The sequence below is a fragment of the Arachis stenosperma genome, chromosome 9 (assembly GCF_014773155.1).
Source record: "Arachis stenosperma cultivar V10309 chromosome 9, arast.V10309.gnm1.PFL2, whole genome shotgun sequence".
Lineage (NCBI taxonomy): Eukaryota > Viridiplantae > Streptophyta > Magnoliopsida > Fabales > Fabaceae > Arachis > Arachis stenosperma.
The window spans coordinates 40,201,496-40,219,366 of record NC_080385.1 but is presented as its reverse complement, the minus strand read 5'-3'; positions in this window follow the sequence as shown (position 1 = coordinate 40,219,366).

Here is a 17,871-nt window from a genome sequence, read left to right as displayed (position 1 = left end):
CATTCCTTTCCTAGTTTTTCCCCATGAATGAAAACATGCTTATTTTGCACTAAAATAGATACATTTCTAATCTTCTCTTGATGCCATTCGATGCCGTGACTTGTGTGTTAAGTGATTTCAGAATATAGGGCATGGATGGACCGGAAGAGAGAAGGAGGATGGGTGCAAAGGAAGGGAGCATGAGAATTGAGTCTTGGAGATCTCAGCATGGGCGCGTGCGCGCACTTGACGCGTCCGCGTGGATAGAGCAGCTAGAAGTCGAAGCTGAGAGCCAAGCCGCGAGCCGACTTGTGTAGCGGCTAAGCCACGATCTTCATGGGCGCGCACGCGTACATCACGCCTCCGCGCACATTACAAGATGGTGGCGCGTGCGCGCACCTTGCGCGTGCGCGCCGATATTCGAATATGATTTTTTAAGAAGTCACGTGACTTAGGCGTGGAGGCAGTTGGGAATCCCACTTTGGGGAAATGCCTTGGCGGGAAAAGCTTAAGAAGACCAAAGGAGCAAGGGTTAAGGACTTTTAGTTCATTTTTCTAGATTTGAGATATTTTTGGGAGATTAGTTAGTCACACTTTTGGAGAAAGAGAGAGAGATTCCAAGCTTCACTAGGGTTCATCTTCATCCAATTTCTGAATTTTCAATCACTTTTTGGTGAGATCCATTGCAATTCTCACTTCACTTTGTTCATGTCATAGATTCTCTTCTCCAATTGCAAGTAGTAATTGTGATTGCTCAAGTCTCATAGATCTAGAGTTCGACTTTGTAATTTTGGATTTCATCAATACTTTGAGAATTTGATTTTCATTGTTGCTCTTTGATACTTGTTGTTAGTTCCTTGTGTTGCAAAACTTTTAATTCCACTTTTCTTCTCATTTTACTATGACTTTCCTTCTTGCTCATCACATGTTTGATAAAATGTCAACACTAGTTATGGAGTAGAAATATCTCACTTGGCATAGGGTTGGGCCATTAGAAGAAGTTGAATAGTTGAGTCAATTGTTGATTTGAATTTAGGGATTGCTAATTGACTTGGAGTGCACTAAAGCTAGATTCCCATAAGGTGAAGCTAGGACTTGTGACTCAAGTTGATTATCTTCATTTGACTTTCCTCTATACCTAGGGGATAACTAAATGAGGCAAGGCCTAATTGTTGTCATCATTGAATAAACTATAAGGATAGAAATTCTAATGCCAACCCTAAGCCAAGTCTTTTAATGATTGATTGTTTGTTTCATATTACCTTACTAAGACCTTCAAAGAATCCCAACAACGCTTTCTAATCAATAAGATGCACACTTTGGGAATTCCAAGGGAGGACGACTCAGGAGACTTGTACTCTCGGATATAGGTTATAGGATTGTTTGGTACGAAATTTAAGTGTCGACTAGACTATACTCACGATCATATTCATCCTTGGATTCTAATTCGACATGCTAAATTTCGTTTATCAGCTGTCCAACCCAGGTTTATTAACGACAAGTCGACCGACCTCTTCAGGTCAGGACTATCTGACCACTTCTCAAAAGAGCTCGGCCAAATCACCAAGAAAGCCCAAAAAAGGGCCAAAACAGAAGAACACGACCCAAATCCAAAGGCAGCACAAGCCTATAGTGATAAGGGCGGTCCCCTTGAAGATAAGATGACTTCACTCAAAGATAATATAAGATAACTATCTTATCTCCAGAAAGGTCACTCCACACCATTATAAATATACTGGAGCACCCAGGTATAACTCATACTCCGATTGTACTAAAAACCTGCTTAATACCCTTGCTAACTTAAGCATCGGAGTCCCTTACAGGTACTACCACCCTCCAGTGACGAAGGATCAGCACCACTACCAAGTCCAACAAGCCGGACACGACGGCTCCGGCCACCATCATCAAATCGAACAAAACAGCTCCGACCAATACAGAAGATCTCGTCTGAGATTGACCTACAGTTTCAAGTAACCCTCGGAACATTGGCGCCGTTGCCGGGTGATGACATGTCATCATGTCATGTTTTTCTATGCTCTTTCATACAAGAAATTGATGATTTGTGCTTATATTTCTTTGATCTTTTGATTTGATAAATTTTGTAGGAAATAAGAAGAAAAAGAAGCAAAAATCACAAAATAAGCTAAAAAGGAGAAAAAAAAGAGTTTTGGGGCACACTTTAAAGTTGGAGCACACTTTGGAGCCTTAGGCCACGCTTTTAAAAGCGTGGCCCATGACCAAATCAAGGAAGCTTGACAATCAGCACTCAAAGCTTGGTTAACTAAGTGAGCACAGCTTTATCGTGAAGAAAATTTAGCTTGGAAGCAAGATTTTTCGCTAAGTTAAACTTGGGCGCTCATAGCATGACCATGCCTTCTTCAAAGGGCCATAACTTGAGCTACAGATGTCCACTTGATATGCTTCCAGTTGCGTTGAAAAGCTGACAGTCATAGCTTTCCAACGATATATGGCAATTCATATTTGGCACAAAATTGAGGCATAAGTGAAAGACATCTTTAAGGACCAAAAACAAGCAAAAATAGACCAAAAGTGCAACCACCAAGATTCGAAGAGGGAGACCAAGGGAAGCCCATCAAGCCAAGGAAGTAGCGCTCTCAAAGAGAGCTCTAAGTTAACGTTGTGAGCTTTATCGTGGGTCTCCTCATGAAAATGCAAGGAAAAAGGCACCAAAATGCTTCCCCCAAGGCTTGAACACGGATGCTTCACAAGACAAGGCCAAGGCAACATGGATGCTGCGCTCTTGGCATTAACTGAGCACTATCCTGATGCTGTCCAAGGCTTGTCACGCACAAATTTGGAAGGCCAAGGCAAGGAAATGTTGTGCTCTTGGCACCAACCGAGCATTGCCTTGGGAGGTGACCTTGGTTCATTTTCCAACCAACTTGAACCAAGCAACCTTGAACCATGCCTCCAAACCAATTGAACCAAGGCCATCTGGATCCACTCTTCTTCAAATCCAAAGCAAGCAAAGCCCAATTAACATCACTTAAAGGCATAAGGATCAATTAGCTTGGAAATTTATTTTAATTTGTTTAGAATTTCAATTTGATTTTTATTTTTGTAAAAAGCCTATATAAGGCATCATTTTCAATCTAGTAAGGAGGCTGGCTCCACTAGGGAGCAGTAGGAATAGAGAGCTCTCCTTTAATTTTCTTATTTTGAATTTGAGAATTGAGATTAAGATTTGAGTTTTCTTTCTGTTTGTTTTTTCTTCTGCAACCTCTACTTTCTGAATTTTGGATTGAGATTGAAGGAATTCTGTTTCAATTCTTAAATCTGAAATTCATCTTTGTTCTTCTTCTGCACTTTCACAATTTAGTTTCCTTTGAGCTTGATTTACTCTTCTACATTCTGCAACTTTACATTTTGAAATTGTTGAGATCTAAATTTATTTTTCCTGCAAATCTGTAATTTTGTTCTTCTGTAATTTCTTCTTTCCATTCACACTGAGCTTGATTTACATTTTCTGCACAATTTAATTCCTCTGCAATTACTCTAAGCTTTGATCTACTGCTTCCTTTACTTTCCAGCACCCAGTCCCCTTTACATTTCACTGCAATTTATATTTCTTGCAATTTAAGTTTCAGCTATTTTACTTTCTTGTTCTTTAAGTTACTTACAATTTATCTATTCTGCTCTTTACTTTCATTGCAATTTACTTCCTGCAATTTAAATTCCTGGCATTTTCCTTTCTGTTGGTTACACTTCACACAATTCACTCAATGTTAGCTTGACTAAACTAATCACCCACTAAAGTTGCTTGATCCATCAATCCCTGTGGAATCAACCTCACTCTAAGTGAGTTATTACTACTTGATGCGTCCCGGTAAACTTGCCGGCGAGTTATGTGTGTTGGAATTTGTTTTCCAAAAATACACATCAAGTTTTTGGCGCCGTTGCCGGGGATTGATTTAGATCAACAATGATTAAGTGGGTGAGAAATCTAGATCAAGCATTTTCTTTGTTTTTGTTTCCTGTTTTAGATTGGAACCAAGGTGTTTGAGTGATTTTCTCACTAAGAAATTCTTCTCTGATACATGAATTTCAACTTTCCTTGGTGTTGTGTTTTACAAAATTCAAATGGAGTTCAACTCATCTTATGATCAAACAAATTTTATGGGATATTACCCACCATCACCAATCTCTAATGGTGGCTGGGAATATCACCAAGAAAATACAAATTCTGAGCACTCCAATCTATGGAGATTTGCTTCAGAGACACAAGATGAGCAAGAGAATCATATGGGATACCAACTACCACCACAAAATGATTCATATCATTATCCTCATGGTGGGTGGGAGTATCAACAAGGAATGAGGAAGTATGAACAATCAAGTGAAATAAAATATTTCCCAGAGCCACAAAGTGACTCATACTGCGATGGCACGTACACAAATGATGGTTGGGAAGGGAAATGCAATAATTCACATTCTAATTATTCAAGGACATTATCACTTGATTGTGCTGTCAGAGCATACTTGGAAGATTGTTCATCACTGGATTATACCTCAACACAAAGTTTTCTCCAAGATCCATACAACTCATCCCACCAACCACAAAATTTATCCCACAACTCACAAAACTCATTCCACACCTCTCAACACAACTTCACCACAACACATCCATGTCACCAAAATTTCTGTCAACCTTCATCTCTTGAACTAGCAGTTGAGGATTACCTTCAATGGTCTAAAGAACCCTTGGAAAGCCAAAGCCAAGTCATTAAAATACAAGGACAACTCTTGGAAAGACACAAACAATCTTCTTGGAAAGAAATGCTCTTCAAGAAGATGAATGGGCCCTTAGAGCAAAGGAGGACACATTCAGAATTGCCAAATGGTAAGGATGAAGAACAAACTGTGAGTGAAGAAGAGGAAGAAGAGGCCACTGTATTAAGTGAAATTTCAATAAAGGAGGAGGTGGTGGAGGCAATTGACCCTGAGGCTGTATATTCACAAAAGCTAATTGAAGTGACAATAGAATATGAAGATTCCCTCCCAAAGAACTTAATGGAAAGTCGTAAAGAAGGAATGGAGGAAGATAATCAAGAGAAGTCACACTCAATTGAAGCAGAGAAGTGCATAGAGGAAGAGCTGAGGGAACCACCAATTCAAAAGGCTATGGATGAAGATAAAACTCCAATAATCACACAGCAACCAAGTCTTGAATCCAAAGAAGTGAAGCCAACTAACAAGAGCACCAATCTTATCCCTGATCCAGCAAGCAAGATCAATCAAGCCATTTACAAAAGGGAGCTTGTTGAGGAAAGGCCAAGACAAGGGACAGTAGCTGAATCTTCTCCCTCCCTTGACGTCATTCCTCTTAACAAACTGGAAGAAGAGGAAGAAAATGAAGAACAACATGTCAACAGTAGGTAACATTTCTCTTCTTTGCTTTGTTTTCTCTGCCTGCTTGTTTAAAATTCAATAAATTGGCATATGATTACATTCTAAGTTAGTGTTGCCCTGCAACACTTTGTTTTCAATCCCTCTGGATAATTGCATCAATTCTAAAGTGTCACACTAATATTCTAAGTTTGGTGTGCCACTTAATTCTCTATGCAATTCATTAAGCAACACCACTTGTCTGCATAATCATAATGCCTTTGCAGTGTTAATTTTCTTTTGGTTTGACACTTTGTTCTTCTGTTTACTTTAGTTATTTCGTTGATTTTAATGCTTTCACTTATTTTTCTTAATTGTTTTTGTTAATACATCACCAAGAAATCCTTATTCATGATAGATGCTTCACTTGGTGATTGTATTTAACAAATAACAGTTTCATTTTCTTAGTTTTAGTTCAAATAAATTGACATAGGATTGCATTCTAAGTTTGGTGTTGCTATGCAACAAAATTTACTTCCAATCTTTACTGGATGCTTGCATTAGTTCCAAGTGAAAGTGTCACACTAAGTTTGGTGTGCCACTCATTTTTTTTGCAATGTATCATGCACACCTTCTTAAGTTTGCAATCACAATATCTCTGTCTCTTATGCCTTGATTGTTATCTTTAATTTTGCTTGCTTAAAACACATGTACCACTAACATTTCATTGCGTAAGACATTCATGATCCATCTTAGCCCCATAGCCATTGTTCTAATTGTTGCTTGAGGATGAGCAAGCATTCTGAGTATTGGAATGGGAAGAAGGAGGAGAATGGAAGGAAAATGACAACAATAGAGAAGATGAATTACAAGGTTGTAAAGTTCTTTTTTCTCTTATTTGTTTCCAACACTTTAAATTGCATGATTGTCTTTATGTTCTCTGTATGCATGTGAGGTATGAATAGGCATAGCTTGAATTTTGATTTGTAACATCTTGCTGTGGCATTATGACTACCAACTTGAATTCTGTAAGTTCAAAAGCAATAAAGTATCATGATCATAAACAAACAAGGAATTAAAGAAGAACTTAGCATATGCATATAAGTATTGGAAGGCTGGTATGGTTAACTGTTGCTCAATTGCATTGGATTTTATTTAATTGAAGTTTTCATCTAGGACATTTTGTGAAGTCTTTTAAAACCATGGAAACCTTGAAGAAGCAAATGAAATTAAAGCAAGAAAAGCAAAAGGGAAAGAATGAGAAAGCTGAAGGCTCTGAGTACCAATGACAATTAATTTATTAAGTACTTGTGGGGTTTATGTATCAAGCAAAAAGCTTGAAAACAAAACACTAAGAAGTCAAGGTTAGGCTCAAGTGCAAAGAGCACTCCCTCAAAGCTCAAGGCTCTGAGCATCAATGATTAAAGAGTAAGGAAAAGAAACAAATGAGCTTAATGAAGTCCTCTAATTAAATGCTTGTGGTGCTTATGTATCAAGTGGTAATACTTGAAAACAAAGCATTTAGAGTTGTAGCTTTGTTATCAACTCATGGGTAAAGCACCCAAAAGGAGAAGCTAATAAGAAAATCAAAAGCTTGTTTCGAGGAAGAAATATAAGGAAAATATTTCATAAAATGAGCTAGATAGAAGCATCAATCATTTACATTTCTTTTGTGATTGTAGCATGCATAGAAAACTAGCTTTCCATGAACATTAACTTGCTATTCTTCTCACCTTGGATTGTCAATCTTTATTGCATGATTCTTTTCTTGCTTGGGGACAAGCAAGGTTTAAGTTTGGTGTTGTGATGACATGTCATCATGTCATGTTTTTCTATGCTCTTTCATACAAGAAATTGATGATTTGTGCTTAAATATTGAATGGTTTTGTGCTTAAATGTTATATTTCTTTGATCTTTTGATTTGATAAATTTTGTAGGAAATAAGAAGAAAAAGAAGCAAAAAGCACAAAATAAGATAAAAAGCAGAAAAAAAAGAGTTTTGGGGCACACTTTGAAGTTGGAGCACACTTTGGAGCCTTAGGCCATGCTTTTAAAAGCGTGGCCCATGACCAAATCAAGGAAGCTTGACAATCAGCACTCAAAGCTCGGATAACTAAGTGAGCACAACTTTATCGTGAAGAAAATTTAGCTTGGAAGCAAGATTTTTCGCTAAGTTAATCTTGGGCGCTTACAACATGACCATGCCTCCTTCAAAGGGCCATAACTTGAGCTATAGATGTCCAATTGATGTGCTTTCAGTTGCATTGAAAAGCTGACATTCAGAGCTTTCCAACGATATATGGCAATCTATATTTGGCACAAAATTGAGGCATAAGTGAAAGGCATCTTTAAGGACAAAAAACAAGCAAAAATAGACCAAAAGTGCAACCACCAAGATTCGAAGAGGGAGACCAAGGGAAGCCCATCAAGCCAAGGAAGTAGCACTCTCAAAGAGAGCTCTAAGTTAACGTTGTGAGCTTTATTGTGGGTCTCCTTATGAAAATGCAAGGAAAAAGGCACCAAAATGCTTCCCCCAAGGCTTAAACACGGATGCTTCACAAGACAAGGCCAAGGCAACATGGATGCTGTGCTCTTGGCATTAACCGAGCACTGTCCTGATGCTGTCCAAGGCTTGTCATGCACAAATTTGGAAGGCCAAGGCAAGGGAATGTTGCGCTCTTGGCACCAACTGAGCATTGCCCTGGGAGGTGACCTTGGTTCATTTTCCAACCAACTTGAACCAAGCAACCTTGAACCATGCCTCTAAACCAATTGAACCAAGGCCATCCGGATCCACTCTTCTTCAAATCCAAAGCAACCAAAGCCCAATTAACATCACTCAAAGGCACAAGGATCAATTAGCTTAGGAATTTATTTTAATTTGTTTAGAATTTCAATTTGATTTTTATTTTTGTAAAAAGCCTATATAAGGCATCATTTTCATTCTAGTAAGGAGGCTGGCTCCACTAGGGAGCAGTAGGAATAGAGAGCTCTCCTTTAATTTTCTTGTATTGAATTTGAGAATTGAGATTAAGATTTGAGTTTTCTTTCTGTTTGTTCTTTCTTCTGCAACCTCTACTTTCTGAATTTTGGATTGAGATTGAAAGAATTCTGTTTCAATTCTTAAATCTGAAATTCATCTTTGTTCTTCTTCTGCACTTTCACAATTTAGTTTTCTTTGAGCTTGATTTACTTTTCTACATTCTGCAACTTTACATTTTGAAATTGTTGAGATCCAAATTTACTTTTCCTGCAAATCAGCAATTCTGTTCATCTGTAATTTCATTTTTCCATTCACACTGAGCTTAATTTACATTTCCTGCACAATTTAATTCCTCTGCAATTGCTCTAAGCTTTGATCTACTGCTTCCTTTACTTTCCAGCACCCAGCCCCCCTTACATTTCACTGCAATTTACATTTCTTGTAATTTAAGTTTCAACTATTTTACTTTCTTGTTCTTTAATTTACTTACAATTTATCTATTCTGTTCTTTACTTTCACTGCAATTTACTTCCTGCAATTTAAATTCCTTGCAATTTCCTTTCTGTTGGTTACACTTCACACAATTCACTCCATGTTAGCTTGACTAAACTAATCACCCACTAAAGTTGCTTGATCCATCAATCCCTGTGGGATCGACCTCACTCTAAGTGAGTTATTACTACTTGATGCGATCCGGTAAACTTGCCGGTGAGTTATGTGTGTTGGAATTCATTTTACAAAAATACACATCACCGGATAACCTGGAAGTCGTCCCATCGTCATGGCGGACAACCTTGACAACGACCACAATTCTGATCTGGAAAACAGCACGCCACATAAGAACGCGGATGTCACACTAGACGATGCTTCTCAACCTAACAAAGATAAAAATTCACCAAACACAGGAGTCATTGAGGCACTTCAAGATCGCCTAAAGTAACTCGAAAAAGAGGTCGAATATCAACGGGAAGTCGAGAGAGACCTACGAAGGGAAGCTAGGCGACGCTGAGAATTAGAGGACAAGCTCCTAAAGCTTGAAGCCGATCTAAAAGCTGTAACTACTCGATCCGGCCACGAAGATAGTTCTCGCAAGGACCAAGACCCATTCACCAAAGAGATCATGAAGGCCAAAATCCCAAAAGATTTTAAACCCCCCGACATGACTCTGTACGATGGCACATCAGATCCCAGCCATCATCTCAGTAATTTTAGAAGTAGAATGTATCTCACCGACGCCTCAGATGCAGTCCGCTGCAAAGCCTTCCCGACTACATTAACAAAAACAGCAATTAAATGGTTCGACAATCTGCCCCCTAGATCTATCTCAAGCTTTAACGACTTAGCCAAGAAGTTTCTAGCCAGATTCTCCATCCAGAAGGACAAAACTAAACACGCCCCAAGCCTATTATGAATCAAGCAAGGAAATCGCGAAGTCTTCGCAACTACATAGAAAGATTCAACAAAGCATGTCTGGACATACAAAGTCTACCAACAGAAGCAGCCATCATGGGTCTCATCAATGGCTTACGAGAAGGACCTTTTAGTCACTCCATATCGAAAAAACATCCCACATCTCTGAACGAAGTACAAGAACGAGCAGAAAAATACATCAACATGGAGGAAAACTCTCGACTAGGAGAGACCTCAAAGTCCAGATTCTCCTACTCCTCTCGAGATAAGGATAAAGAGTCCAAGAAAAAAGAAGATCGACATGGAAAAAAGATCAAGAAATACCACAATTACACCCCTCTTCGGGTGTCCCTTGTAGATGTCTATCGAGAAGTATGCCATACTGAAAAGATACCTCCATCTCGCCCACTCAAAAGCAAGAAAGGTGGAGGAAATTAGGCAGAATACTGCGAATACCATCGGATTTATGGACATCCCACCAACGAGTGCTTCGATTTGAAGAATGTCATAGAAAAATTGGTAAGAGAGGGGAGACTAGATCGGTACGTAGCCAACAAATCAGATGAGCCAAGAAAAAGAAGAAGGGACGAAGAAGTCGGACGAACTGAACGACCACCTCGTACCCCGGAGAGACACATTCACATGATACACGGAGGATTTACGGGAGAAGGAATCTCTAAATCATCTCGCAAAAGACATCTCAAAGAAGTATATCATGTCGAGGGAGGAGAAGGAGCACCCGACATCCCCACTATCACTTTCACTAAAGAAGACGCAGCTGGCGTCATCTCAGGATATGATGACCCCATGGTCATCATTATCATATTAGCCAACGCTAATCTCCACCGCACGCTGGTAGACCAGGGAAGATCGGCTGACATATTGTTAAAAACTACCTTCGACAAACTCGGCCTAGAGGAAAAAGAGCTCAAAGCATATCCAAACAGTTTATTCGGACTAGGAGACACTCCAATCCAACCACTTGGATACATCTCACTGCACACAACCTTTGGAAAAGGAAATCGGTCAAAATCGCTCAACATAGACTACATCGTGGTCAACGTAAGTTCAGCCTACAATGCCCTGATAAGTTAGACAACGCTAAATCAGCTCGTCGCAGTAGTTTCGACTCCACATCTCTGCATGAAGTTCCCAACCACAGAAGGGATAGCTACGATAAAAGTAGACTAGAAGACAGCACGCCGCTGTTACAATGAAAGTTTGAACCTCAGAGGCAAAGGAGAAGAAATCCACACCACAAACTCGAGGGAGTTCGAGGGCGGCAAGAACTTTGCCCACAACCCGAACGCAAAATAGAAAAAGTCCAGATCGGAGATGTCCCAGATAAAACAACCAATATCGGCACAATCCTAAAAGGAGACGTAAAGGAGTCCCTCATACAGTTCTTAAAAGACAATGTCGACCTCTTGATAAACCCCGTTTTGACGGTTTATCTTGTATTGATTTTAAGAGATTTTTTCACCTTTTACCCACATTTATTCAATGAAATAGCATGGTTTTGTGATTGTCTCCTTATTTGTGCTTAGATGTGAAAACATGCTTTTAGACCCTTAATTTGATGGTTTTAATCTCCCTTTGATTCCACTAGATGCCTTGATATGTTTGTTAGTGATTTCAGATTGAAAAGGCTAGGAATGGATCAAAGAAGTGAAGAGGAAAGCATGCAAAGTGGAGAAATCATGAAAAGTCAAAGAAGCTGAACTCGCCCATGGACGCGCGCGCGTACCTGGCGCTTGCGTGCACCTGCGAATCACCCCATGGACGCGTACGCGTGCTGTGCGCGTACGCGTTGGTGCTGGTTTATGATTTTTAATGAAAACGTGACCAACGAATTCTCAAGGGTTGTGGGGCCCAATCCCAACCAACTTTGGCGCCTAAACTGCTATTTAAAGCTAAGGATTGAAGAGCAAAGGAGGAGGATCTCACTTTAGTTCATTTTTACACATTAGGATTAGTTTAGAGGTAGTTTCTAGAGAGAGAAGCTCTCTCTTCTCTCTAGAATTAGGATTAGGATTAGGTTTAGTTCTTAGATCTAGATTTTAATCTTTGCTTTCTTCTACTTCTACCTTTCAATTCTTTGTTGTTACATTCATATTCCTCTATTCTTTTGTTGTAATTTCCTTTATGTTGTTCTTATGTTTTGTTGTAGATCTACTTTTGTTCCTCCTATTCTCTTTCAATTCAATTAGAGGTAATTCATAATAATTGTGTTCATTTGATTTGTTGTTGTTTAATTCCTTGCAATTGAGTAGTGTAGATTTACTTTTCTTGCAATTTTACTATGCTTTCCTTTTATGCCTTCCAAGTGTTTGATGAAATGCTTGGTTGGATTTTAGAGTAGAATTTTATACTCTTGGCTTAGAAAGGTAACTTAGGACCTCTTGAGTTACTAATGTCCAAGTAAGTGATGATTGGGATCCATTGACTCTAGTTCTCACTAATTGAATTAGTGGAGAGTTAGGACTTATGGACTAGGATTGATATAGCTCATTTGACTTTTCTTTACTACTAGTTAGAGGATGATTTAATGAGATTAATCCTTGCCAATTCTCATATTGTGGTTAGTGATTAGGATAGAGATCCTTGACCACCAACCCTTGCCAAGACCTTTTTAGGCCTTAGTTTACTTTCTTGCCATTTATCTTTCATGCTTCATATCAAAACCCCAAAATAACTCACAACCAATAACAAGACACTTTATTGTAATTCCTAGGGAGAACGACTCGAGGTTTGAATACTTCGGTTTATAAATTTTAGGGGTTTGTACTAGTGACAAACAACTTTTTGTATGAAAGGATTATTGATTGGTTTAGAAACTATACTTGCAACGAGAATTCATTTGTGAAATTCTATACCATCAAAAATCTAATCATCAAAATGGCGCCGTTGCCGGGGAATTGCAATGGTGTTATGTTATTGGTTATTGTATATATGTGAATATTATGAATATGTTTTCTTTTTTGCTTCGTCGTTAGTTTTTAATTTGTTCTCTTTATTTGTTCCTATTTTTTGTTTTTGCCCTCTCTTGCTATCATGAATTCTCACCTTGGCTATGAGTTTGGTTATCAATATGTTGTAGGAAATGAGGACTATAATGAAGATGTGTATCAAGGATGGAACAATCAAAGGTGGGAGGAGCCATATGCATATGACCAATCCTCATGGCAACAACCTCCACCAATGCACTATGAAGAAGAGCCATTCTATGATGCATATCAATCCAATAGCTATGGTGAATCTCCTTGTGACTTTCAAGAACCACCACCATATGCCTATGATCCATACCCTCAACATAACTTCCAACTATACTCACAAGCCCCTTCTTACCAACCACCTTCATATGACCCTAATCCATATCCATCCCACCAACAACCATATGAGCAATATGAACCACACATAGAGCCACCACCACTCCAACATCAACATTTTCAAGAGCCACCCCCTCCATATTATTACCAAGATGAACCACCTCCAATATATGAAAATTTCCAACCACAAGATGAATACTACTTTCCACCACAACCTCCCATAGAAGAATATTTGTGTCCTTCAATCCAAGAGCCCTATGACCCTACTCATGACATACAAGAGGAACAAGAGTTAAGGGATCATCTCAAGGAAGCACTGGATCAATTTCAAGCAACCATGAAGTGTGTTGTGCAACAAGTGGAAAGAGTGGACCACCACAACTCTACCAAGAAGAACCACCTTCCTACTATGAACCCTTCCCCCAAAATGATGAACCCTTCCACCAACCCCAATCTCTAATGGATGAAACCCTTGGTGTTCTTATTCAAGGGCAAGAAGAGATGAAAAGGGATGTGCAAAATTTCATGGCCGCCTTGGATGCGGTAACAAATCAATTAGCCTCCCAATGCTTGAACACTCAAGGAACTCCCATGGCTACATGTAGAGGATCGAATGAAGAACATAGCATGAAGGAGAGATTGGAAACTCCAGTGGGAAATGAGGGCAGTTGCTCTGTATTAGAACAATTGGAGGAAGCTTTAATTGTTGAAGACAAGGAAGAAGTGGTAGAAGACTTAGGAGATGCGAAGCCTCCATGGGAACATAGAGTTGAAGAAAACTCCTCCAAGATGATTGAAATTGATGCTAGGGAGGAAAGTGCACACCTTCCAAGGCATATTCCATATGAAGACTTGGATGGGATAGAGAAAGAATTGAGTTCCCTTGGTGATGAAGATCAAGCATCAAGTCTTAGTGGTGAAGAATCCTTTGAGCATGAAGAACCTTCTCCGGTTGGATTCGAAAGCGTTGAGGAGGTAAATTTTTCTCACCCTTCCTATTATGATTTAAGTAAGGGAAAAGATTTAGATAAAATTGTTGAACAAAGGATTGAGATTAAGAGATCTTGTGAAGAGGTGGAAGTCCCTAGAAATAGAAGAACGGGGGTTGGTTATGCTTTGTCAAGATCTTTGGAAGCATCTTTACCTAAGTTGCCATCTACTCTTTCACTTAAGTGGGTAAAATTCATTTCTATAGCTTTATTGTACCATTTGAGTATGGTTTGCTCGAAACGGATGGTGAACTTAGGATTCTTTGTGGGATGAAGCGTAAGCGAAAGATGTTTCGTGGTTGGCGTTGCAAATCAAGGCTCATTTTGGTTGATACTTCAAGAGTTGAATACAAAGGTGGGAATAGTGCTCAAATAGATGGGTCTAGGAGGATTGTTGGCCACTATATAGAGAATTCACCTTACTCACCACCCGGTTGGACTAATAATGATGATCAACCTCAAGACGGGTGTGAAAACAAAGTGTGGGATCCCGGATTAGAAAAAGAGGACCAACTTTGGGAGCCCCAAGCTTGTGAAGAACTCCATCAAAACTTGGCTCAATCCATAAGAAATCTTGGGGCACAATGGAGAACCAAGCATTGGTGGGAGTTCCAAGATGAATTCAAGCACAAGCCACCTTGAGAGGAGCTCCCCATAAGTCCAACTTAAGGACAATAAACAAAAGTGCTAGGTGGGAGACAACCCACCATGGTAAAATCCTTTCATTTTCTCTTTTGTACATATTGATAGAATTAGTTTAATTTCATGTTTTGTTTAGTTAGTTGAGTATAATTGGTAGTTTAGTATGTTAAATAAGGTTTTATGGTATTTTGGTAGCTGTTTGGAGGTTTGGAATGCTTGTATTGGTGCAAAAACATAGCAAAAATTTTTTGAAAAAAAAAACAGAGCACCATCCACGCGTACGTGCACTGCGTGCGTACGCGCACTTCAAGCATTTTCGACCACTTACGCGCATGCGTACATGGCGCGTGCGCGTAGATGCAGAAGTTCCACTCCCAGCCAGCAAACCCGAGAGTTAGGCCTTCACTGTGCGAAAGTTGAGCCCCAGGCCCAACACCATCCACGCGTCCGCGCACCTGGCGCGTACGCGCCCATCATGCTGAATTCGCAATGCACGCGCACGCGCACATGCCGCGCGCGTCGATTAAGCCACCTGCACCCCTGGTACTTTTACCAGAGAGTTGTGCCAACTCTGGGCCAACATTAGGCCGCCGGCCTGGCTAGCCATCCACGCAGACGCGCAAGGTACGCGTGAGCGCAGAGTACGCGTCCGCGCCCCCTCTCTATTCCACCACCTGCGTGTGCCATGTGTGCGTACACGCGGATTTCTTTCTCCCATCCACTTCTCTTTTCTTCCCCTCTTTCCATTTCTTTCCTTCCCATTTCTTCTTCCCTTCTCCTACCCCTCATCCAACACTTCCAAACACCATGGATAACCATTTCTTTTAGTTAGTTTTCGTTTAGTTTTCATTTTATTTTCTCTCTTTTCATCATAAGTGTTAGATTATTGACTTTGTTTACTATACATTGCTGCTCCTTATTGCCTAAATGCTATTTTAGCATGAATGTTTTTAGATAATCTTTGTTGGACTATTTAATGGAGGTTATATTTTGCTACTTGGTTTTGAGTTTTTCATGCTTACCTTTTGAAAAATACCAAGTGATGAGAATTGCCTTCGAGCTTGTAACTCTTTTGAATTGCATGTTGTAGCTAGCCATCATGTGATTTGAATCCTTTTCCTCGATTAGGCAACCTCTTGATAGATGATGTTATGCATTTACCTTGGTGCATAGTGTTTCATGATTATATGCATCCATATGTTTTAGCTTGAATGCTTCCATGCTTCTTTAATGCTTGTTTTACCTTACAAGTTTACTTAAAGCATCTCAAGCACACTAGGATAAGTGAAGTGCATGCTTCTTTTGTGACATAACTTTTATGCTAATGTGTGTTCTAAACCGCGCAATTTAGAATTCACATAACTAATACTTCTTAACATAGTTGTCAGAACTAGATCGGACCGGTCGGTTCGACCAGAAAACCGGTAAACCGGACCCTATGCCGGTCCGGTCCGGTATTTGGACCATGTAAGGTAGAGAACCGGTACAAATCGGTCAAACCCGGTATGAACCGGTAAAAACCGGTCAAATTCGGCGAAAACCGAACCGGTCCGGGCTGCTCGGTCAACTTTGAAGGGGAATTTACAATGGACCAACGATCTGCAACTCCACCATGCTCTAAACCCTCCAGCGCTGACAAGTGTCATACTTGTGATGATTTTTGGAAAATTTTCCAAAATGCTCTCAATGGGGTTCAAACCCCCTCCTCCACCATAAAACAAGCATACTTCTACCACCAAGCTGAAATGTTTCTCTTCAATTATAATACTAATTATAATACATATAGCATATTTTCTTTTCACTTATATTCAATTTATTTTAATTTCAAAGTCACTCATTTTTAAATCAATTACATTTTATTTAACTATAAATTTTATTAAATATATACAAATTAAAAAGATAAACAAAAAATTTAATTAATCACAATTTATTTATTTTTAATGATTATATGATATCTATTAATATTATTTTTTAATATATTTTTTATTTTTTGTCTTCATATAAGGTTGATAGTTGAAAATTGTTAGATGATATTTAGTTAAACTAGTCAAATAATTAAATTTTATATAATTATTTAACTATACCGAGTTAACTGGTTCGACCAGTGACCCACCGGTTGAACCAGTGACCCAGTGACCCAGTAACCTCACTGGTTCGATCACCGGTTCGGTTCTGACAACTATGCTTCTTAATGTCACACTAATTCACTCACCTCATCCTAGTGATTATTACCTCATTCCAACTTTGTATGCTTCCTTGCTTTTATATTTTCTCATCTTATGGTGTTATATTTTTGTTTTTCATGAACAATGCACCACAAGCAAACATGGAAGCGGAAGAAAGAACGCAGCAATCCGGAGATTCGCCGTACCCCCTTGCTCATCTTTAAGTGCACCAAGGACGGTGCAAACTTTTAAGTGTGGGGAGGTCATCCGACCGGTCGGCGATTTTGGGTGACAAGTTTCTAATTCCAACACTTTTGCATTTCATTTTAGGTTTTTAGGATTTTTACGTGCATTTTCTTATTTTTTCATATATATACACAATAAGCTTAGTCAAAATAATGAAAATTTTTTCAAGATTTCTATCTATAGGGCACACCAATTGATTTGAGTAAAAACTTTTCATAAAACTTGCTTGAATTATATATATTGTGGATCATGTTTTTGAGCTAAGAACACATGAGTTTTGAGCCTATTGGTGTGGTTACATCTTATAACCACTTATTTTCCTTCTTGTGTGCATTATTCTCTTTCTATGATTGTAATCTTTGATTTGTTTAATTCTTTATGTCCATTATTTTGTGTATTCATGCATTTATATGATTGAGGCCATCATTTCATTTAGCTCACTTACCCAAATAGCCTTACCTTTTATCTTCCATTGTTAGCCAATTTGAGCCACGATTAACCCACTTGTTCTTATTTTAGCACATTACAAGCCTTAAAGTGAAAAATAATAAATGTCCTTAATTTGGATCTTTGATTAGCTTAGGCTAGTGTGTGTGAGTATCATTCAAGTGTGGGAACCTTGGGACATTGGGTGAATAAAAGGGTAGTTTTGTATTGTTATTGAAAATATTGGGAATTGGGTACATACTCATGTAATGATCAAATGTAAAACCTTATGCATTGAGGTTCTTGTATATAGAAAGAAAAAAAAAGAAAAGAAAAATAATATGGAAAAGAAAAAA